Consider the following 24,863-nt stretch of genomic DNA (forward strand, 5'->3'; position numbering starts at 1 on the left):
TCATTGTCATTAAAATAGTTTCCCTATGCCACATTATATTTACAAATACCTTAGGAAAACAGGGAGTTATGTATAACCAAGCAAATCTTCCCAAAACCAAAGTTTTACTTAGTCTGAAAACATTTAATCTCAACAAATCGTCTCTAGAAGTATTATATCCTCACCTATATGGGTTGAATCAAAGAAAACTTGTTAATTTCCTCTCCTGCTAAGATTTATTGGTCTTTATTTACCACAGAATCTTTATTTTTGCGTTTTATTGTCATTAAAAAGTTGTAGTATTGAAGTAATTGGGTTTCTGACCATTAACAACCGGGGATAAAATGTGAAAAGGTCATCAGTCCCACAGGGGATTCTGAACGGCTGCACAGAAACCGCAGTGGATCAGATCAGATCGCATTTCAGATCCAAACAGCCAACATTTTCAACTGGTTAAAGTAGCAAAAATAATAAAGTAAACAAGCAACATAAAAACCATTCATACCGCCGTATGGATTTCATAAACATTTGCACCAAAAGAAGAAAGAAAAGAGTTTATTTCCGCCCTCTTACCTCATACTGACATACTAATCATCAACGACACATTTCCAATGCAGTCTCCCAGAGGTCATGCCTCTTTAATTATCCAAACAGGTCAAAGGTCGCAGACACTTATCATGTGGGGAGAGGTCAAAGGTCATCGAGCGGGGTCAGATAGGTCAAGGCAGCAGCGGAGGCACAGAGAGAATCTGGCGGCAGGGGAGTGAATCGCTCTGAAGAGTCCCATGGCTGACTGAAGGCGCTTTGAAGGCTGCAAATAAAAAAATTATGATACCTTCTTTTTTTTTTTTTTTGCAGGTCTGTACCTTCTTCTGTACAAATTAGTCTCAGTTAAATGGGACTGAAGCCATTTGTGAACATCAGTTTTTAAGTCTTAACGCATGAATGGGCTTTGATGCAAACCGTCCTACTGTAGCTGTTATTTTATCTTCAAGTGTCGAAGATAAAATAACAGCTACACCTCAATCCATCACCTCTGACCAATTCCCATGACGCTGCTGAAAGGTATTCCCAAGGCATGATGCAGCCAACACCATGTTTCACCACAGGGATGTGTGTTCATGGTGTGATGTGTTATATAAATGCATATAAATCCACGTTGACTAAAAAGTTACATTTTCATCTTATCTGACCAGAACTGACAAACCAACCTTGTGAGGAAAACTTCATGTTTATCTTTTTCCATTCGTCCAAGTCATAGCACAACAACAAATAGTTTGTAGATTGAAAATGTTTTACTCTGAAATCATCAAGTTAACTCTGTCTTCTGATCAGTGACGGTTGTTTACGCTGGATTTTTTTTGGTAAAAACAAGTCTTGCACATAAATAGGCTGAAAAATTCTTTGAAAATATGAGTGAATACATTTAAATGTCGGTTAAATCAACATTTTGACTTGGTGGTGTCAGTATGTGGGAGAATAAACATGAAAAAAAAATCAAATGATTCCCAAAGACACCTCTGTTCTACCACTTAGCCTCACCAAATCTGTTCAGCAGACACACACACATTTTTAATTGACTTTCCTCTGATTTAATTAGCTTCATTAGCAGCCTGTCTCAGTTTGAATTTACACCACCTTCCTTTCCCTCCCAACTTAACCCCATTATGTCTCCTGCAACCACACACACACACACACACACACACACACGCACTCACGCCGCCCCTCCACACACACACATCAAGGAAGCTGCCAAGTGAGGCGATAGAAGCATGCTGTAGGTATTTCTACAAGTGTATACACATAAACTCAACACACACAGATGTCCACCAACTTGCAGTGATCAAAGGAGACAAAGGCGACAGGTAGACGCACTGCAGCCAATCACGGTCAAGACATGGCGGGTGACCTTGCAGAGCTGCAACTGATTGGCGGTGTCAGAGCTGTCAGTCATGTTGCGAACCTCCTGACAAGAGACAGACAAAGGAGTGTGTGTGCGTGTGTGTGTGGTGTGAATAGTGATGAGAAGCGACTGAGAGAAGGAAAGACGGGAAATAAAGAGATAAGAGTGAGATTTTCCGTTTCTACCGTTGACTTATTTTGTGTTTTTTCATTAAAAGAGACCCATCATGCAAAATTCACATTTTCATGGTTTTTGTACTGAAATCATCCACTTGTGTTTCTACTGCTTCTAAAAACAAAAACAACCCAAGTACTTAAAAAAATCCATCCCAAAGATTTTTGGCAGTAACTTTGTTTTTTTTGGTGTCTGGAAATTGAGCCATTTCAAAAACCTCTGGAATGTAACATCACAAATCAGCAGGCGCTGACCGTTACCTAGCAACCCCAGCTAAGCCCAGCCCCGTTACCTAGCAACACTGTCTGAGTTCCAGCACGTTTCAAATTCAGATTCAAAAAAACTTTATTGATCTCAAAGGGAAATTAAATTTTTTGTAACTAATTCAAAGTCTTCAGTGAGTTATTGTAAAGGTAAAAAGGTAAAGGTAATTTTATTTATATAGCACATTTTCAGCAACAAAGCAATACAAAGTGCTTTACAGGAATTAAAAGGAAATACAAACAATATAACAAAGGAAAGAGCAAAAGAAGAAAAAGAATCTAATGTTGAGCTAAAGTATGTAAACTAGGTGCTCCTGTTCAGGGTTGCTAAGTATCCTCTGGACTTCTGGATTGCTAGATAAGTATAAGTAAGTATTCTCTGTACTTTCTAAGTATGCTCTAAGTTTGTAAAAGTAATGAGTACTCCACAGTTTCTAAGTAATAATAAAAACTAAATGTTATTGCTCTGGAGGAATTTTTTCTGTATTCTAAGTTTGTTCTAATTCCTTTTCTGGGTTGCTGTAGACAGCGAGGGCTTGATTTTACCAGATTCGGTAAAGATTTGCTCGGCTGATTTTACTGCCGTAGGTGCTGTACAACGGCTGCTGGAGAAGACAACTGTTTTGTTGTTGACTACCATCCAGAAATCACTTGCTGCACTGTTGTTGGTTGTGCAGGAGGCTCCTCTCCTGCTTTTCAACGATGTATGGTTATATAATTGCGAATCTGTTTGTAGCCATTTTCACATGTGATTGTAAACGTTGAGTTAGGGGGCGTGGCCAGCAGCAGCTTATTTGGATTTAAAAAGACAAGATGACCTAAAACAGCTCATTATGAACTTAGACTGAAATCTCTCTAAGAGTGATCAAAATGTAATGAACATGTTTTGTATATTTTTATATATATGTATTTTGTACATAGACATGTTGTAACCTGTTCAAAGAAGCATAATTAGTTGCCCTTAAACACCTGAACCCGACGCTTTTAAGAGCTAATGATGTTTAGAGTCGCTCACCTGCCTACCGTAGGACAGATAACCCAGCGTCTCAGCAGTCAACAGGGCCAAACAAACCAACTTGTAAGCTGGCAATTATTAGTGTGCACTTCTTTATTCTGGCTGCCATCAGAGAGATTACGAGTATAATCGGCTTAATGAGCTCCAAACTAAAGATGGGCTTCAAATTCCCCTGGGGGGCTGATGCTGGGGAGAGGAGAGGCTGTTAGACGAAGGACACAGTCAACACGTTGTTCCTGTGCCCAACGGTCCTGATCTCAAATTACCATTTTCTGCAGAGGCATTTGCAGTTTCTTTGTAGCATGAATATGTTCCGGAGTGAATTTGATCTTTTGAGATTATGCTAACATTTATATTTTGTCTGAACCAGTTAGCTCCAAACTGACAGTAGGTTGTCTCTATGACTCGAAAAGTACATTGGCAGTCTTTTGTAGGATTAACCTATAATTAAGCTTCTTTCTCTGACTTGGAGAGCTCTTCAGAGACAGGCACAAGGTTTTATCAGAGGCTTTCTGCACCCATATGTCCCTGGCAGGTCCCAGAGATCCTGTGATCCGGGCATCTGATGGGTCCCCATCTGGAACTCCATGTCTCTCTGGACTTGAGATTGAAGGACTTTGCCAGTTAAGCCAACTAGAGGCATATATTTTTTTATTAATTTCTCCTGTTTTTCAGATACATCCTGTAAGAATGATTCTGTGAAGTTTTTTAGGACCTGTTAGTCCTGTTCAATTTGGGACAAATGACTCTTGGTCTTTTACTAAAGACAAGACAGAAATGCTTCTACTAACCACTAAAATCTGACGCCACTCCATTGTTTTTTACATTTGCTGAAGAAGGAAGTTGTGCTCTATGTTTTCTTCAGAGATTTTCCTGTTGTTTTCTTCAGTGGTTCTTGGTACAGCGCCCCCACAGGCGAGGACGGGAACAGGTTTCTCAGAGGTTTTGCATTGTTTGTTGCTTCTTGACACGCTAGTAGTTGGCATTTGCAAAGCAGCCAATCAATCCAGGAGCGCCACTTCCTTTGCTAGTGTGATAATCTTTACAGATTTTTACTTCACAACTGGTTTTATACATACTGTATATTTCTTTTCTGCATAAAATGTAAAACTCTGCAAAAGCTTAAAACAATCCTTTTAAACACGAGTTTATACATTTGAAACATGCAAGGACCATCGCTGTGACTATTTGATGGAGATCAAAAACAACAGAATTGTGTTGTGACTTATTGATGATCCAAACCAGCTAATCACCTGTTTTACTGCAGGTCAGAGGTCACCGTCCTCTTCAATAGACGTCTCAGCACAATACTCTAATGTGTCCTTGTGATGTCATTCGACCTTGCTGACCTGGCCACTGTTTTAGAGCTATAATTAGCTATTGACCTCATCTCCTTCCAGTTTATTCGTTACACCCTGTGTGACCTCAGCGGCCCCGGCGGTGAGCTCACGTGCCAACATCAGCGATTAAACGCCTTTCGATTCCCGTCACTGAGACAAATTCAAACTTTTGCTGGGAAAAACTAGGTCTGCAACTAATGATTGTTTTAGTAACTGATTAATCTATTGATTATTCTGGCGATTAATTGGGGGAAAAAAGGGCACATTCCACAGATTTTCACTAAACCACTTGACTATTTTTTATCCAATCATAGAAATGCATTAAAAGATGCAGATAAACAAATAACTCAGTTCCTTTTTTAAATAATAAAAATGCAATTACAGTATTCCTTTAGTAAATCTGAGCCAGGTGAAACTAAAACTAACACTCAAGGAGTTTAGGGTAAAATACATTTACAGACAAAAGTGTTTTTATGTTGCAAAATGAATATATTTTTCGACAGTTTTAGGTTAATGATCTGTATGTAGGTTTCTCAAATAAATGTCTTTTTTTGACAGTATACTCCAGTTAACAATTAATACTAAATTAGTTGGCGATTATTTCAACCATCGATTAATCAAGATGAATCCTTAATCGTTTCAGTCCTGGCTCAAATTCAGGCCAGTACAGAAACTCTGAGCTTTCGTCTCTGTAAAGGGTTTCTGTAGATTCTGTCAGTTGTTTCTATAAGGTAGAACTTGGGGATTTTTGGAGTTTTAGCTAAAACATATTCACAGACAAAGAGTTTTTTTCATCTTAAATGCAAAATGCATGTTTGTTGTTTTTTTTTTTTTTTTTTACAGATTTTGATTAATTATTGCTCCAGATATGTTTGTACCCCAGTAATTAGCTTTTTTTTTTGCCAGTTGTTTGTTGACTCTTGCATTGTCTGTGAATTGTGAGACAGTTATTTTTTGTTTTTGGGCATGTGCACTGACTGATGGCACCTTTTGAATTTCGTTGTCTTTGTGACAATGACAATAAAGATTTATCTTATCTTATCTTTTGTTGAGACTATATACTTAAGTAGCAATTAATTGATTACTAAATTTGAATAATTGATTAATCACCATTAATTTGATTAATCGTTTCAGCCATGTCATTGAACGGCCTTTTTTTCAGTTTTTCTTTTAAAATTGACTGAAGTTGATTAACATTTTGGCAGAAATCCACATTAATTGAATGTGTTTCTCCATGTTTTAGCTTCAAGAAACTAATGGTTCAATGAACCATCTCCTGCTTTCTTCTGCGTTTCTGCATTTTAAAAAGGAAAATCTTATTTTTATTGCGTCAAACCAACAGTAACCTGATGCAAAAAGAATGCAACTCGCTTGCACCTGCTGTCTTTATGGGCTCATTTATGTCATCGTCTTATCAGCACTCAGTTGCTTCTAAACCAGACAGAGAGACAGAGCAGGTGATGGTAAATTATGTGCAAAAGTTTGACCTAAAAGGCTGAGTAGTTCATTTGTATTTTGCTTTGCTGTGTTGGACATTTTTTCAGTTCGGTTTTAACACCATGAAACTTAGGTAGCAATAAAAATAGATATTTTTTACAAGCTAAATGCCAGGTTCTCACAACCAGTTGGATAAAGGCTAACAAAGAAGAATCTGTTTCTGTTTCTGTCTGACAGAAAGATGCAGTTTGTGTTTGTAAGGTGATCGCCTGGTAGTCTTGCAGATGGGTTATCCATCGACACCCGAGCATTACAGACTGAGATACCAGCCGAGACCAGCAGCTGGATTAGATTGATTAACGCTTCTTTGGGGAAACAGTTCTCTGTCCTGCTGCTAGGAGTTTTAAATGAGCATAAAATATGCAGATTTTAAAAACTGGGTGAGAGGTGAAATATTTTTAATTAAAAGCAAAAGATCTCAAGGATTTACTGCTATTATCTCGCAATTTGCTAATTTTACAAAAGAACTGAAGAAAATATCAAATTGTTGAGATGAGATATTTCAAAATTGAAAGCCGTTGTTTGAAATGAGGAAACCTTTTGCTCACGTTTTATTATGTTTTCTGTTTTATTCTGAGCACATGTAGCTGCCCCAGCTTTTGGTGAGACTGTGACTCCCTTTAGATCACTGCAGTAGAGTTGGGAGGAGAGCCGTGCTTCTTTATACGGCCATGTTTATTTCATCACTTTATTCATGATTGCACCAATAAAATCAATCAGGCTCTTCTCTGGTTCAGATCAGCAGAAAGTGGGTTAAGATAGAAACTGAAAAGTTTTGTCCACAGTAACATCCCAAAGTTTTTGGTTTCATTTGTATTTTTTTTTTTCTAAAATATTAAATTTAGGGGTCACAGATATTGATAAACTTTTGATTTCTGTTGAATCTAAACTTGATGTTTAGATTTTTTTTCACAAGATGGAACTTTAAAACTTTAGCTTAAGTTGAAATTCAAATGTTTTTGAGTTGGAGTTCGACTTTATTGAATATAGTGTAATAACACAATAAAGAAAGTTATATACATAGAAAATGAATTTAAAACAAAAGAAGAACAGTAGTAAGTTACACTTTCAAAGGAGTGGGTAGAAATATGAGCTTTTTTTTAACACCCAGCCCTCTTACATCTACAGGATCCAAAAACTGTACTCAACTAAGAGTAACACAACTTTAACATATTTTTACTCAAGTGAAAGTAAGAAGTGTCTGTCCAAGAAATTACTCAAGTAAGAGTAAAAAAGTATTCGGTAAAAAGTTTACTCAAGTCCTGAGTAACTCATTAAATTACTAATCATTTAATATTTAAAAAATACACCATGAGACTGATCAGAATATAGCTAAGTGGAAATTTTGGTATTTTAAGGATCAAAATCACAATAATTTATAAAAATATCAAAATCAGGCAAAAGAAAATCAGTTTCTTTCAATAAAAAACTTATGAAACTTTAACATAAACTGCAGGTGTGTGTCTGGTGAATTTTTGGTTAAAGCATGTTTGTTTTTCATTCAGTGGGTAGAAAATCCAGAAATTTATTCAAGCAAGAGTAGAAACTCTTACAATAAAATTACTCAAAGTACAGCGTAGTAAAAATACTCCTAAAAGTAATTTTAAAAAAAAAGTTATTCAAGTAAATGTAGTTGAGTGAATCTAACTACCCGATTATGATAGCGTCATCCACTAAACTACCATTCCAGTTAACTAGATTTTATTAAATCACTATCATCAGAACAGAAGTGGATTTTAAGTGGATGTTATTTGAATAGTCCAGGCATCGGCGTGAACTTTGGGTCGGTACTGTGAGATGTAAGATTGTTTTTCTGCTCGTCACCTTGTGACCCGAAGCCGTGACGGAGCAGCAGAGTTTGGGAATCACTGACCGTGTGCGAGTGAGTTTCCGAGGCTCGGCGCGGACGGACTGAGTCACAATGTCAGGGTCACCTCTGCAGCCCCTGGTGCGCAACCTTCACAATACACCACCTTGAGGTAACAATGACTCCATTGTTCACACAGACAATGCAGTCTGAAGGCCAGTGTTAAAGGGGGTGGATGCAGGAGAAGAGTTGACAGGCCGGGAGGACAGTGGAGGGGGCGACGCAGCACCTGGTAGCTCCATGGATCTGAGGTGGACGTGCTGGGGGAGAGGCAGGGTGGTTACAGTCCATTGGTCAGCTATGGTGGTTTTCAGGAGCTGAGGCGACTGCTGACCTGAGGCTTTGATTCAACAGCCAGCAGGGGTTTCTGAGAAATTAGGGGACAAACTCCCTCAAAACCTGGATATATTCCACCCAACCTTTGACCTCAGATGACATTGTGTTATGTTTTAACTTACTTTCTGCATCCATAGACAAAAGGAGTAGCATTATGCAGACTGTTTTCAGTGCATGTCGTTGTTTTAGCAGTTGTCTGTTTGGATCGTAAAGGGGATTATTCAAAATTCACATTTTGTAGATTTTTGAACTTCCATTTGGGTCTCAGTTGCTTCTAAAAAAACAGCCCAGAGTGCTTAATATAAAACACCTGGTGGGTGTTTGCATTAAGTTCATGTTTTTGGGTGTCTGGAAAATGAGTTGTTTCAAAACCTCCAAAATCAGCAGGCACAGCCCCGTTACCTAGCAACCCAAACCCAAGCTCTAGAACATTTGGTCAGCTGGTTTTACTGCTGTATTTGCTGTACAATGGCTGCTGGAAAAGACTAGTGTTTTGTTCTTAACTTACCATCCAGAAACCTCTTGCTGCAATGTTGTTGATGTGCAGGAGGCTCTACCTCTGCTTTTCAAAGATGTACTGTTGTCCCCGCATTTGTTTGCGGCCATTTAAATGTGTGAGTGTTGTTGTCAGCAGCTGCATTTCCATTGAATGCAGCTGCTGTTTGTAGTTCCAGTTTGCACAAACTGGAACTACAAACATAAATTTGCTCAATGGAAACACGGCAGTTTAGAATAACCACTAGGACGAGGTGGCTTTTTCAGCTGTATTGAAAAACTGCAATGTAAGCACTTCTTTCATATCACGCGAGTTATGTGATCAACCACAGGATGTTACTACTGGCAGAAAATACAAAGAAGACGACAGGAAGCAGTTGGAAGATGCTTGCGTGGTGTGTTTTTAATGACTTATTCACGCGTGATTTTAATTTAATCTCTTATTTAATGGAAACAGCGAAATTGCTTTTTTTTTACATGACAGAATATCGACGATGTTTTGCGCATGTGTAATGGAAACACAGCTACAGTCGCCTGTGTTGGATGGATTTGCTCCTTTGAAAAACAAATGTAGCTCACTTTTTAAATGAGTAAATGGTGTGTTTAGGGAGTTAGGGTGAATTACATCTGAGCACTTTAAACATTTATCCCAATCACACAGATGATTTAATTCATCTTATATGAACAGTTGGAAAACACCTGACCTCTAGTTGACTCCGCCATCCTTTCCGTTAGCACCTAAACACATTATCTACTGTATGTTGCACACATCCATCACTGCAATGCCCACAAAGCAAATATATCCCATCATTGCCTGGGAATAATGAGAGCATTTCTCCGTGACACAGTCGACTTTATGAATAGTGCATAAACCCAGCCACACGCTGGATCCTCGGGGGCGAAAGGGCGACGCTGCCACAGGAGGTGGTAAAGAGCTCAAACACATTTATGCCTTTTATCTCCTCCCTCCGACAAAGTACTCCTACTTATGCAAACAGATTGTAGACACACATGACAAATCTGCATGCACATGTAGTCGTACGCTGATTTCTTTTCTTTTTTTCCACTGAACTCAAGACATTAGTGCTTAAAAGCTCCCTGTAAATGCAGCCCAAGGCCAGCATTGAGTGCGGTGGCTCTTGAATGGAGCTCCATCACTGCTGCCTGTATGGAAGGAAAAAAGAGAATCAGGCACCTTCCTTTCATTTTGAATAAAAGTACTACCTCATATTTGGGTTTTTAAACTCTGTTGCATGTTTTTGCATGTCTAACATTGCAGTGCTGATGGATTTGGGTGGCGGACGTCTGCTGGTCGCAGCGTCCCTTGCTTTTTCGCTCCTCGTCTTGTCCTCTGTGTTGTAAAAAACGGCCTTTGTTGCTCTGCGCACTATAAATCATTTACAGGCTTTGCATAAATTTGTGTAATCTCTTCATGGGGGCTGGGCAGTCGATCTGATTCACTGGGAACCAGAGAGGAAGAGCGAATGTTGACTGAGCAAGCCACACTGAGATGCAGTCAGGAAGCAAAAACCTAACAAAAAAAAACTGAATTAAATGCAGCAGGTATGAGAAATATAGTTTAATGCGTAAAATATGGAATACAACCAACCTGAAGCATCGTTCCTGTTAAAATTACACTGCAAAACTACAACATATTACCAGGCATTATTGCATAGTTTCTCATGCAAATATCTTCCTACACTTGAAAAATTACTAAAATAACAAAGAAGTGACTATTGAGCAAGACATCAGAGCTCCTTCTAAATCAATGATTCCTTAATATTGATTCAATTACATAGTCAATTACATGCACTGCGTATAGCAAAAACACAAAATCTTATCAAATATTTTTGGCCTACTTTTTAGTGTGAATGTCTTAATACAATTAAAAAAAACTGACTCAGCCAAAACTTTGAGAGGCAAAGTAAAAAAATTTTAATTGAAAGTCAGAATTCTGAGAAAAAAGTCAATTTTTTGAGTTGTAGATGTAGAATTTTGATAAAAAATGAAAAATTCTGAAAAAAGTAAAACTTGTTAGAAAAAAATCTGAGAAAAATTTTTTCAGAGAAATTTTGTAGAGATGTAATTCAGAATTCTGATTTAAAAAATTGAAATTCTGAGAAAAAAGTAAAAACTGAGAGAAAAGTCTGAGAAAAAAAACTGAATTCTTATTAAAAATGTCAAAACAAAAAAATTCTAAGAAAAAGTCACCAGTCAGATTTTTTCCCTCTTCCATAAACACAAATGTCTTTTCACTGCAGAGTAAATGATTTGAACTTTTACTCTGCAGCGTAGAGGTGAAAAATGTTTAGAGATCTACATTAAAATCATGAATCGTGAACTATATTGTGCAGCTGAAGCATTTGAGGCAGAAAACCTAAATAGAAAAATGAACATTTCATAAAACCCTGACCCAAACCTCCCCCCTCTGTTCCATCACAGTTAGTTTTATTTGAGGGCTAATCCCAGTAAAACCACTGCAGCGGCTGTCACTGCGCCCTTGTAGCTTTCCTATTATTTGCCATGTAGCATTTTTTTTGTCTGGGTGACATCATTGCTACTGTCTGTCCCTCTGTCCTTCACTGTAATAAAAGATTGGTTGAAACTCATTAATCGTACAATAACTGAAATGCACTGTTATGAAACAGAAGACAAGTTTCTGACATTGAGGTTAGCATAAAATCACATTAAAGTCCTTCAGTGTATCATAACTTCACTCCATGGCTAAAATTACATTTTGCAAATCTGAATTGGTAATAGCGGGAAATATTTGAATTAAATTGAATATTTCAGGAGGTAATTTTTTCACCATGCATACTTTATGTTCTCACACTCGCTGCTGCAGTTTCACACACATGCCCAGAAGTCCCTCAGTGCGGCGACAGCGTGGCAGTAAATCAGCGAAAGGCGTAGCTGGGCACTGAAAGCTCCGTGACAGAAGATAAAACATGAATTCACTCTAAACTCCTGCTTCCTTCTGCAGCCAATCCACTCTATGAAACGCCCCGAAAGACGTCCAGCCTAATGAAAACACCATCCGCTTCCCTCCACAGACGCACAGGGTTTATTTAACCAGCGTTTCAAAACAGACGTCAGGTTACACAAAGTACAAACCAGAAGAAAATTAACTGAAAGAAAATATCTCACTAAAGTATTTTTGGTCTAGTTTATATCTTAGTTTGGTTTTAATTCAAGTCTACTGACTTACAAGTCACTTTTAACATATAGGTGCTTGATTTAGGTCAGTAATTCCGTAATATTGATGAAAAAGTTCTAGAAACAGCCATGTTTCCGTTTATTTTTTTCCATGAGGTGTACTGACATGAAGTGATGCAATATGCTATATGAGTCTGTTTTAATTATTAATCCCTTAATATTGATACAAAGCAGTTCCACTGGCAGATTGTTTCACATACAACACAAGAACTTTTTCATTGTAGTCTGCTCAGTTCTGCATATTTTGAGCTGATTTAGGGCATCCTGTCACTTTAAATTCAAATAAGCTGCTTCTGGCTACGCCCCCCCCAACTCAACATTTACACTCGTAGATGAAAATGTCTGCAAACAAATGCGCAATTATAAAACTGTTCAACTGTTCATCTTTGAAAAGCAGAAGAGGAGGCTCCTGCACAACCAACAGGAACGCAGTAAATGGTTTCTGTATGGTAAGTCAACAACAAAACGCTTGTTTTTCTTCAACAGCCATTGTACAGCGCATATAGTGGTAAAATCAGCTGACCAAATGTTCTGGAACTCCATTTGTGTTGCTAGGTAACAGGGTTGGACTCTGCTGGGGTTGCTAGGTAACGGTGCAGTGTTTTTCATTTCTAAATGGGTCATTTTACAGACACCAAAAAAACCTTGTCTTATTGCCAAAAACCGCTGGGTGTGTTTTTTTCAGGTTTGGGGCTGCTTCTAGAAAATGGAAGAATAAAATGAATAGGCCCCTTTTTAAGAAGCGTACAAAATATATTTGTGCATAAAAATCTGCGACTTTCAGAAAAAGTGTTGAACGTTTTTGAAACCAAAACCAGTTCAAAAGATACCGAGAGCGCCTGGTGGTCTGGAGTTTTGTCTCTATAAAAGTCATTTTGTTTCTGTGGTAATGATCCCTTTGGTTTCTTTCAAACTGGCTCTGTCATCCGCTCTTTAACTCCTCATGTGCTTTTAGTGCATATAAATCATTAATGCGCACCAGTTTGCCCAGTGTTTCTTTTTGTTGCCATGTGTGTTTAAGGAATATGAAATAAGGCCCTTCCTTCCCAAATCAAGTGAGATCACTGCGGTATGAGAGGGAGCTTAGAGAGCTGAGCCGCTGCAGCCGTTTATTCTGTCTGGTTTGTTTCTGTCTCTCAGTGTAATCCCAGACTGACTCCAGGATGGTGAGATCAGACCTCAGTGGGGGCCATACCATCTGTTGAAAGACTCCTCATTCCTCCTGTTGCACAGACAGCTTCAAATTCCTCTAAAAAAACACAAAATTTCAGCCCAATTTTAGTGATTCATACAGGTTTGACTTTAATCTTAGAATTCTGACTTTAATCTCAGAATTGTAACTGTAATCTAAGAATTCAGGTTTTAAACTTTTGAGAATTTAATCTCAAAATTATAACTTTAGTTTCAGGATTCTGATTTGAATTTTTTTATTTTTTTTTATTTTTTTACAATCATAACCTCAGAATTGTAAATGTAAAGTCAAAATTTTGAGATTAAAGTGAGAATTCTAAGATAAAAAAAAACCTGAATTCTTTTTTTCTTCTTCTTGGCACTAATCCCCTTCCGTACGTCCACGATCCTGATGTTGCCCCAAATGAAAATCAGTTTTCTGCCCCTGCTCCACAGCGTAGTTGAGAGGGATATCTGACCTGTAGGAGAGTGCAGAAAAATTGACAGACATCGAATCGAGTCACACAGCAACAATCAAATGGGTTTTGAAGCAGTTGTGAGATAAAATAAGAGCCACAGCGTGAGTCCTCATCGCCTGGGCTTTCAATCAGTTGCTTCCTACCTCACGAAAACGCACGCGTGCAACACACAGCGGCTGCGGCGACACACCGAGTCAGACTCTCCGTCTCACATACAAATAACTTGCCAGGATCATTTCACACGATCTCAGTGGGAAACCCCATCAACTTTCACAGCAGGGAGCAGGACAATGAAACGCATCCCAGACTACTGCACCAGGCACACACACACACACACACACACACACACACACACACACACACACACGAAGATGTAGGAGCTTGTATAAGTCAAAGCACCAAACGCTGATGAGGTTTGAAACAACAAATCAGACTTAGATGATTGCTGACGAGAAACTACTGAAGACATATTTAGCATTTATATTCTGCAGAGATGCTAAATTTACTTTCTGTGTCACTTTCCTCTTAATTAGAAAAAGCAAAGTGAGACAGAAGACATACTTCTCTGATCTATAGTCTGCCAAATTTTAAAAAAAATTGTCATGTTGCATTTTGAGGCAAAACATTTCGGCTGAAATGATTAATCAGATTTATCGTGATTAATCGTAGTTAATTGATTACTGAAATAATCATCAACTATTAATAGACTAAAACATATCAGGCTGAAACAATCTATTGTGATCAATTGTAATTAATTGATTAAGTAATCGTGAACTATAATTGGACTAACAAACACCAGGCTGAAACAATTAACCAGATTTATCGTGAGTAATTGTTATTGGTTTTTGAAATAATCGTCAACTATAAATTGACTAAAACTCATCTGACTGAAATGATTTATCGGATTTATTGTGATTCATTGTAATTAATTTATTACTGAAATTGTCAATTAATTTAGTACTTAAACACAATCAGACTGAAACGATTAATCAGAGTAATCACGATTAATCTTAATTATGCACTTATTCAAATACTTGTTAACTAATTTTGTAAATGATGATTTAGTAAGACTTGCTCCTCTGCGTCATAACTGCGACATCCAAAATGGCGGCACTGGTCGCTGTTTTAGCATTTGTACTACTAACAATGATAATACAACTACAAGAAGCGACCGATTTTAAATGTACAGTTTAGATATTTTTGCTTTCCAAAGACATTGAAGGAGATACTTGGCTGTTCAAATGTGTTTTGTTATGACTTGTTAAATACAGATCAAAATCTAAAAGTATGCATGGATATACAGTAGAGTGAAACAAAAATTATTTCCATAACAGATTTTTTTCACAACAGAATCAGTTTGCTCGCTGAACGTTGCTATATTCCCGCGATTTGATTAAAAACGTCACATGCAGCGATGAATTGTGAGCAAAATACAGAAAGAAAAAAACTCTTCAATTAGTCAATCGATTGAGTTTGTTTGTATAGCACATCTCAGCAATAAGACAGTTCAAAGTGCTTTACATCATAAAAACACAAAAATAAAAAGTCTTAAAAAGCACCATTCAGTCAACAATTGAGAAAATAGTAAAAATCATTACAGTTTAATGAATGACATCACCAAAATCATCATTACACATGAAATCTGTTGGTTAATGTTCAATTTATTATGTTTTAAAAGCATCTCTGAACAGGTGGGCTTTTAGTCTTCATTAAAAGGATCTCAGTGTTTCAGCTGTTTTGCAGTTTTGTGGAAGTTTGTTCCAGATTTATGGTGCCTAAAAACTGATTAATTAGTAATTTACTCAAATCTAACACAGACCAATGCTTTCTTCGGCTGAAAAAAGGAGTGTGTGTTTGTCTGTGTATGTACTGAAAAGAACAAACTGAACCAATGTGTGCATCTAAATATTTTAGTGTGGATTGTTCCTTTCGTCTGATCCATTTCATCTGTTCATCCATATTTTTGCTTCCCTCGTCGCTCCACTGCGCCTCCTCTTCCCTCTGCTCCTTCTCCTCCTCTGTCTCTCCAGCTTGTCGAGCTCATCGTCTTTGATCCAATGCCTCTGCCCTTGTTCTGTCGCTCTGTTTTTCTGGGTGAGTCTGTGTTTGCAAGTTCAGCCTTCTCCGTCTGACCCGATGACTTCCTTTCATCCAACTGCGATTTCCTACTTCCACTCTCACTGATTTTCAGAAACAAGCACTGGAAGGACAGAGCTAAAGAAACAGCTTCTTAACCTAACTTACATTTGTTTCACTGAATATTTACAGCGCTGAAACAATTAATTGGGGTAATCGTGATTAATCGAATGTTGCAATAACCGTCAACTAAGTTAGTAATCAATTAATCGCGAACAAGAGTGTACAGAGCAGTAATTCAGCCAAGACTTTACAAATAGTATAAACATATTACATTTAAGATAAAAACACCTTTTTATGTAAATATGTTTTAGCCAAAACTCTTCAAATATCAGTTTTAGTTTCGCCTGGTTTGGATTTACTAAAGGAATGGCATGTTGTATTTTAGGCAATAAAAAGTTTGTGTTCTTGTATAAAAAATAATTTAATTATTTATTTACATCTCTTAATGCATCTCTATTATTGAATACATAAGACTGAAGTGGTTAAATGAAAAATCTGTTGAATGTCCCATTTTTTATATGGTTGATCAATTAATTGACAGAATCAGTTTCTAAAATAATAAGTAGTTGCAGTCCTAATTATGTATTCATGTTTGGTTTTATAATAAAAGCTGGTACCGTAACCTCCAATTTCCCATGTTTTTCTACGTCCATTTGGGTCTCAACCGCTTCTAATCACCGCCCTGAGCACTTAAGAAAACTAGCCAGCCATTTTTGGCAATAAGTTAATTTTTGTTGGTGTCTGGAAAATAAGCCATTTCAAAAACCTTCTGGATGTAATGTCACAAATCAGCAGGCACTGGGCCATTACCTAGCAACGGCCCACTGCCTAGCAACCCAAGCTGAGCTCCATTACGTTTGGTCAGCTGGTTTTACCGCTGTATCCACTGTACAATGGCTTCTGGAAAAGACAAGTGTTTTGTTGTTGTCTTACCATCCAAAAACCATTTGCTGTATTGTTGTTGATGTGCAGGAGGCTCCACTTGTGCTTTTCAAAGATGTACGGTTGTATAATTGCATCTGTTTGCAGCCATTTTCATTTGTGAGTGTAAACATTGAGTAGGGGGGTGTGGCCAGCAGCAGCTTATTTGGATTTAAAGTGATAAGACGCCCTAAAACAGCTCAAAATATGCAGAACTGAAATTTCATTATCTAAGAATGATTTTGTGTAAAACAGTGTAATTAACATGTTTTGTATAGGCCACAAACCTAAACTGTTCATGGCAGCAGGTAGGTGGACTTGCTGGTGTACTTTGGTTCCTTGTTCTGCTGCGTAACTAAAGAGCTTAAGGTCATAACCTGATGGATGAATTTTCCCCCAGTCTCTTTCAGCTGCACCTGAAAGTCCAAGCAAGCAGGTGATGAAGACAATTACCCCGTCGTGGATTAATTAAGAGTGTAGGTGCTAATGTCATCTCCGTAGCAGAGCATGAACTACTCTAACAGGACCAAGTGCAGCTCTGCAGTCATCCTTCTGTGAACTCTGCCTAATCAATTAACGTGATTTAATACACACAGTCACTATACGTGGACGGCAGACTTAGTGGTCTCCTTAATTTATACACCACTGACTGCTAAACACACACACCCCCACACACGCACACACATACATACAAGCATGTCTTTCTATCTACACAAGGACTTTGCATTGACTTCCATTCATTTTTAATTAATTTCTATAGCCTAATTCTTATCCTAAACTCCATTCACATGTTAAACTGCAAAAACACAAAATTGTACTGAGTATTTTTGTCTAGTTTCTACTGAAAACATCTGTGTACACTTGCAATAAGACAAACTAGGTAACTTTTCAGCATGATATAAGAGTTTGTTTTAAGTCAATAATTCCTTAAAATTGGTCAAAAAGTACTAGACAGCCATGTTTCCCTGTATTTATTTCCTTGAGATGAATTGATGTAAATGTATGCATTAAACATAAAATGAAAACAAGTTTTAAAGCTGTTTCTGTGCTTTACAAGTCCAGTGAAAGAACACAACTTATACATACACTGCAAAAACACAAATTATTCCCTAGTATTTTCAGTTACTACTCTAGTTTCTAGTTGAAATGTAGTAGTTCCATCAACAGGTTATTTAACTTATAATATTGGAAAAATGTCTTATTTTAAGTTAAATAATCTGCCAGTGGAACTAGAACTTTTTCATCAATATTAAGGAATTATTGGCTTAAAACAAGCTGTTACCTGCAAGTTAGTTTGTCTTATTTCAAGTGTACTAAGATATTTTCACTAGAAACTAGACAAAAATACTTGTACGATTTTGGGTTGTGCAGTGTTCTTGTGCCCCAGTGGAAGCAGTGGGTCCTCACAACACAGTATTTGTTGGAAAATGGTGAGAAATGCTGAAACACACACAGAAAGAGAAAGAGAGGAAGCTAAGAAGCACAGATTTTGCTGAAGGGTTGCGGGTGAAGCCGCATCTCATGGGAAAGTAAAGGGATTGTTTTATTTTTACCGTTTAGCAGAAAGAAACGGACTCCGGCCGGCTTCGTCTAGCCTTTGGCATAGAAAGTGAGCCTGCATATTACCGAGTCCATCATAACCCAGCAGGAGAACGGGAGGAGAATTAATGCCAGAGAGCTTTTCTTCTGCCTAACCTCTCCTCTTCCTGGCCATCGCATGAAAGCACATCTAGAGCCGACTTGTTAAAAATATTCAGGCTCAAAATCAGAGAAACTCCTTGGATGTACTCCACACTTTTCATGCCTACAGCAGCAGCAGAAGCTCAGAGGCAAACAGTTTTTGCTTGTGCTTGTGTGTATCTTGCCGGCATAAACAGTATCCAGCTCAGCCTCCACCTCTCTGCCTCCCATAAATCTGAATGACATTAACATTTAAAAAACAAACTCTGTTTGTGTAAGGATGGGACTCTCAAGATACATTCACACAGCAGGCAAATGCAACCAAAATCAGCTTTTTTTCTCCACATGCAACCTTTTTCACAGCAATCTGAACGACACAATTCGAATTTGTTTAACCCCCCAAAAATCCGATCTGTGCCATTTCCTTATGTGGAACTAATGCAGTTTTGAATCTGATTGTCTTCAAAGTGCCTGCAGTCTGAACAGTCGCATTTTGTGAAACATGCATCATGATTCTGCACCAGAAGAAGCTAGACGAGATGAAACAGGAGGTGAACAATTTATAAAAATTATTATTAAAGATGTCTGTTGCTAGCTGTGTTCCCATTACAAATGCGCACAAAACTTTGTCAATATTCCTCTTATGTCGAAAAAACACAATTTCACAATTCTGATGTTTTCATTAAATAAGAAACGCAATGAAAGTCACACATTAATAAGTTTGTTCACGCAATAGATAAGTCATTAAAAAACATAACCTGCACCATCCTCTAACTACTCCTTGTCATCGTCTTCTTGTGGTTTGCGCCAGTGGCAACAGGTCGTTGATCACGTGACTTGTGTGACGTGCTTCCATTTCAGTTTTGCAAAATAAACTAATTTTGATGCAGCTAAAAAAAACCACCTCATCCTAACGCAAAAGTTTTTGTTTAAAATCAAAAAACGTTTTTTTTCCTTCCCCAAAATTGGCGTGCTTCCATGAAGAACATTGATTTCCGTAGAGTTGTTTTGCTGGTCAGTGGAAATGCCGCTGAATGCAACAGCTCCTGTAGTTACAACTACGAATCCCAACAGAATTTCCTATTTGCAGTCAATTCTAAACAAAAAGCCATTGCTAGTAGTTGTGCTATTTTTTTTATCAACTTCCTTCGTGATTTTATAATCTTGTAACGTTTCTATCGCTTCTTATTGCTGAATACATTTTAAAACCGATTCACAAAAGGAGCGCTGCTGTGTGACGTCAACGTTCTTCTTCTTCTGCGCATGCGGCTAGCTTTGGGGACGTTAGCCGTTAGCACAGAAGTTTCGTTACGCTCGAGTTTGGTAGGATTAACTGTAAAATCCGGTTTCACGGGGTTAAAGAAATCGGAATTGAGGATCTAGACCTTCTGTGTGAAGGTAGCTTCAGACACAGAGAAAGCTCCGTTTGTTTCCCGACGGGCATCGCCACCATACGGATATAAATGTGTTCAGGACGGAGCCGCTGAACCCCCGCAGCCGCCAGGTTAAGTGAATATCACCCTCTGCCTCCAGAAGGAGCCGCACACTCCTTTTCTTTCTCTCCCATTAAACATGTGCGCCATTTTTTTTTCTTTACACATATTTAGATTGAAAATCATTTCACCCTCCTTTGTGGAAGGTCATAAAATATATAGAGTTTTTGAGCGCGGTGCATAACATTTACATTTTCTATTGTATAAATGTGATCAGTGCGACGCAGGGTTGAATAAAACATTCATGGCAAAAGCCATTTCTTCAGTGACATTTGGTCCCGTATCTATCATCAGTTTTCTATCCACAGCCTGGAGAACAAGCGCTGGTCAAATGTTTAAATGTGGCCCTGCCACATAAAATTTAAACCCCGCTTTCACATTAACACCCGCCGGCTACGAGATGGAAATGCTTTTTTTTTTTCTTTTCTTTGTGCAGATAAGAGAAAAGTCAAATGGAAATGACTTGCAGGGTTGTTGTGGTGGGGGACGTGCAGATGGGCAGGAGGAAATTGAAGCATGTCAGTTAAATTAGAAAAAGGCAGCTCTGCTCCAAATGGCTGACATGTAAATGTAGATCAGACGCGTCCGTTATGGATCGTCCCACACCGCCTTTTCTCATCAAAAATCCCATCAGTACATTAAAAAGGTGCAGCCTTGGCACTGACAAGTTATTTCCTTCTTCTTTGAATGATTTGAAATACTTTTGAACTCTGCGATGGGAGGCGTTTTAGAAATATAATTTACCTTCTACAGGAAATGTGCTTTTACTCCGTTGGGTTTTATGTGGTCATTGTTGGAAAGTAACTACAGCAGCCAGTGATGGTGAAGTAATTTTTACCTGACTGAACTCAGTAGCTGCGTTTCCATTGACCTTAAAACAGCGCAATTTGACATTTGCTTAAATTTGCTTAATGAAAACACATCAATTAAAAATAATAATAATAATAATATAAAAAATCTCAAATGTTTTTTTCTTGGATGACTTCTTTCGTGACACACAAGTCATGTGATCAACAAGCAGATGTTACCACTGGCGGAAAAGACAAAGAAGACAGGAAGTAGTAGGAGAATGATGTCGCTGCGTGTTTTTTTTTTTATGACTAATCACATGAACGTGTGATTTTAATTGCATTTCTTGTCTAATGTAAAACTGCAATTGCAGAATTGTGTTTTTTCAACTTTAGGGGAATATTAAAGTTTTGAGCACATTTGTAATAAAAACGAAGCTATTGAGCTGGTAGAAATAATCTACATGCTTAAATTTCAAACTGCATTTAAATTTGCATTGGAAACAAGCTGCGTGTCCAATGCAAATGTGTGCAAATCTTTGTCAATATTCCCTTAATGTTGAAAAGACACTATTTTGCAATTGTGATGTTCCCATTAAAGAAGCAATGCAATAAAAATCACATGTGAATAAGTTTGTTCATGCAATAAGTCATTAAAAAACATGCTGCACCATCATCTTCCTACTACTTCCTGTTTCCTTCTTCGTCTTTTCTGCCGGTGGTAACATCTGGTTGTTGATCACATGACTCGTATGATGCGATGGTTTTCACACCTGTTAGCCCATTAAAGCACAAATATTAATGGAGTTTAATATGATCGAGAACCATGAAGTGGGCGAAAAGCAATAAATGGTTCTCTACACATAAATTTAGCAAAATATGAGGTGCTGTTGAATTCAGTCCGTCATAACATGGTGACTTGCAGGACGCAGATTGGTGAAACTAAAATAGTTGACTTAAAAAAAATAATTAAAACTGAAAGCCAAAACATTTCTTCTAATAATGGTTTTATGAAAAACAACAAAACAAATGTAAACACTTTAAAATAAAGTTCTAAAATCGGTCAATTTAATAGTCAGAAAGAAATCAAAGGCAAACGTTTCATAAAAAACTATCAAAATGCTGTTTTTATACCCAGTCAGCAGGTTGCTGGTTTCACCCAGTTTGGAAACTGTGTTGCCTCATTTCAGGTTGCGGGATTGATTCCCACATGTACTAATTAGCATTGTTTAGATGTAAACCTAAAGGGGCCGCGCCGTCTTCCTATCATGGATTATTTTACACCGATGCGTTCACTTCAGCTCCAGTTTCCCACACATCTGTAATCCTAATAGGAAGTATTCCAGCTCAACTACGCAGTAATCAATGTGAGTTATGTTGAAAACAAAGCGTAATAATATAAAGCCGACACATAAAACAGAACATCTCTTTGGAGCTCCATGTTTTTGGTGTCATCTGTACTTTAGTTTGTGGTAACTTTCCAAATCTGATGATTTTCTGACTCTTGCAGAGGCAATGGCAAAAGACCAACTGGTTTTTTGTTGGAGGATTTTAATATAAGAGCAACATTGGGATGAAAAATAGATGTAAACTGCAAAAACACAAAACCTTACCAGAAACTATTTTCACTAGATTCTAGTGAAAATATCTTATCACACTTGAAATAAGACAAAACTAACTTACAAGTTATTTTTCAGTCAGCAATTCCTTAATTTTGATTTAAGTAAAAGTACTTGTCCCACTCTGAGATTATTGCACTGATACCAAGATATTTCCCATGTTTTAAGTGAAAAAATGAATTTTTTAATTCGCTTTTACATCAATACATCTTAAGGAAATAAATAATAGGAAAAATGGCTGTCTAGAACTTTTTCATCAATGTAAATAAATTATTGACTCAAAGTAAGCTCATATTTTTGCTGAAAAGTTACTTGTAAGTTAATTTTGTCTTATTTTATGTCTACCTAGATATTTGTACTAGAAATGACAAAAATACATGGTAAGACTTTGTGTTTTTGCAGTGCACAAGTGAATTGTGTCTCTGCTGGTGGTTTTTCCACAAACACTTTGAAAGGTGGAGTAAAATTCATCGTTCTGAGCTGAATTCAACAAACACCTGTGCAATGCGAGGGCTAATTCATCCTGACCAAAGTCAGACTAAAAGTTTTAATTTCTTTCCTCAGCCAGGGTAGGAAGTTACTATTTAGAAGTGATTTCACACATCAGAATACTTTGCTGTGCTTCATGGCTCTAGACAATTAACTTGAATCTTTATTTCTCCTGCTAGATTTGATTTCATAAAACTTAATTCAAAAGCTAAATGAAAAACAAAAATGTTTTAACCAAAAACGCACCACACACACCTGCAGTTTTTGTTTTTTCTTGAAAAAAATTGATAATTGAGTATACTTTTTATCAAATACTTTTCACTCTTCAGTAATTTTTTGGATGCTACTCTTACTTGTGTACGATCTTTGCGTCCTGTTTTTTTTTTTTTCAGTGACTGTAACTCTTTTCCTTAGCCTGAGTATTAAACCTACTGAATAACTTTAAGTTTTTGTGTTTGAATTCGTGAAATAAATGAACATTTCAGTAATTTTCAATGGTACCGAGATGCACCTGCGTTTGGACAGTCATTTATGGCCTCCAATGGATGTAGGAAGTGTGATTTTCGACGGCAAGTGAACGCAGCAGAGGCAGAACGCGGCGCCACTTAGCGCCCCCCCACCCCTCCCTCGCATCGCGTGTGCCCGCCGGTAAAGGCGCGCGGCCGGCGGGTTGTGGGGTAGGGGGGATGTTGTGCTCGCTCCTGCTCTCTGACCCCAGTGGCAGCTCCGACTCACTGCACTCCGGCTCCCCCTCCGACACAACGCGGCTGCTCGCTCTCTCTCTCCCCCGCTAACTGTCAGTGTCTCTCGCCCTCCGCTCCGGCTCGCTACCTCTCGCTCTCCTCCCGGTCTGGGTTCTTTCCACCAGAGCCAGCCGAGGTCCCGCCGGGTCGAAGGTTCCTGCCCCGGCCCAACCTCCCCCAACGCCAACGGTCGCGCCTCGCGCTGCGCGCAGGAGTCTCCGCCGCATGGACCCGAGTCCCTCCGCTGCTTCTTCTTCTTCTGCTTCTTCAACCGCCGCTTCTTCTTCTTCTTCTTCCACCGCGTAGAGGGCGACCCTTTCCGACCCGACTCCCGTTCTCCGGCCGGCTGCAACACCCAGAGAGGAGGGGGAAACGGAAAAACCTCCAGCCCGAAGGTAGCGCAACCTTTCAGCCTCTGCCGCGGAGGCAGAGACGGGGAGGGAGGGGAGGAATTCCTGACACAAAGCCGTCGGTTTAAAGGTGGCTTGTCATTTACGAGGAAGGAGCCAGAGGTTACCGAGGCGGCGCTTTGACACTCACCACCTCTGGGTTATTTTAAATTTATTATTTATTAATATTATTCACGGATCAGAGTTCAAGGGGGAACGGAGTTTTCTTTCTTTGCATGCTGCAAGCGGCTGTGTAGTATAGCTCACGCCGTGTCTGCATGGTGAAATGGGTGAATTTTATTCGCCTTCTGCCCCCCTCCGCCGCTTCCTTCTGCTTACCGGAGTGAGAAGTTAGCTGCCAGGCTCTCTGTTTATTGTGCTGCCAGAAAGAAGCTCCAGTTTCAGCGTGCATAATAATACAATTTAGCAGGCTAAGCTACAGAGCTAGTCGCTGCTGCTGCTACTGTAGCCATAAGGTAGAGAGGAACAGACGAGAGCATGGACACTACAGAGAGACACGCTGCATACTGAAAAAAATATAAACATAACATTAATTTATCTACTACAGTGCAGCTTTTGCATCATATTTTAACCCGCCAAAGTTATTTTTTCTTATATAACTATAACTTTGGTTGTGTTGATAAAAATAGTGGAGAAAATGTCAAGTTTTAATTTTTTCCTTTTACATACTTCCCATTTGCTCTTTAAACTAGGCAGTATGCATCCTTTCTTTAATAATTTTAAATTGTATATTGACACGTATCCTGAAATTTTAAATCAGAATCAGTGTTTTTGACATTCCCAGACATGCTCAGATTAAATCCAATTAGCATGTATTTGCATTAATCTATTTTCAAACAAATAAATA

At 38.3% G+C, this 24,863-nt stretch overlaps 1 protein-coding gene across 2 annotated transcripts in view; it reads left to right on the forward strand.

Annotated features, from left to right (window-relative positions):
- Positions 1-23,852: 23,852 nt before the first annotated feature.
- mpped2a (metallophosphoesterase domain containing 2a) overlaps positions 23,853-24,863 on the forward strand; it is a 68,524-nt gene continuing 67,513 nt past the window's right edge. Inside the window, exon 1 of one of the 2 annotated variants that reach the window (XM_028015164.1) lies at positions 23,853-24,001. The gene's annotated coding sequence lies outside the window, so the exon portion shown is untranslated. Of the gene's footprint in view, positions 24,002-24,064; positions 24,156-24,863 lie in introns of those variants that run through there. The other variant, XM_028015165.1, reaches the window with a different exon arrangement.

Source organism: Xiphophorus couchianus, chromosome 4, assembly GCF_001444195.1.
Source record: "Xiphophorus couchianus chromosome 4, X_couchianus-1.0, whole genome shotgun sequence".
Taxonomy (NCBI): Eukaryota; Metazoa; Chordata; class Actinopteri; order Cyprinodontiformes; family Poeciliidae; genus Xiphophorus; species Xiphophorus couchianus.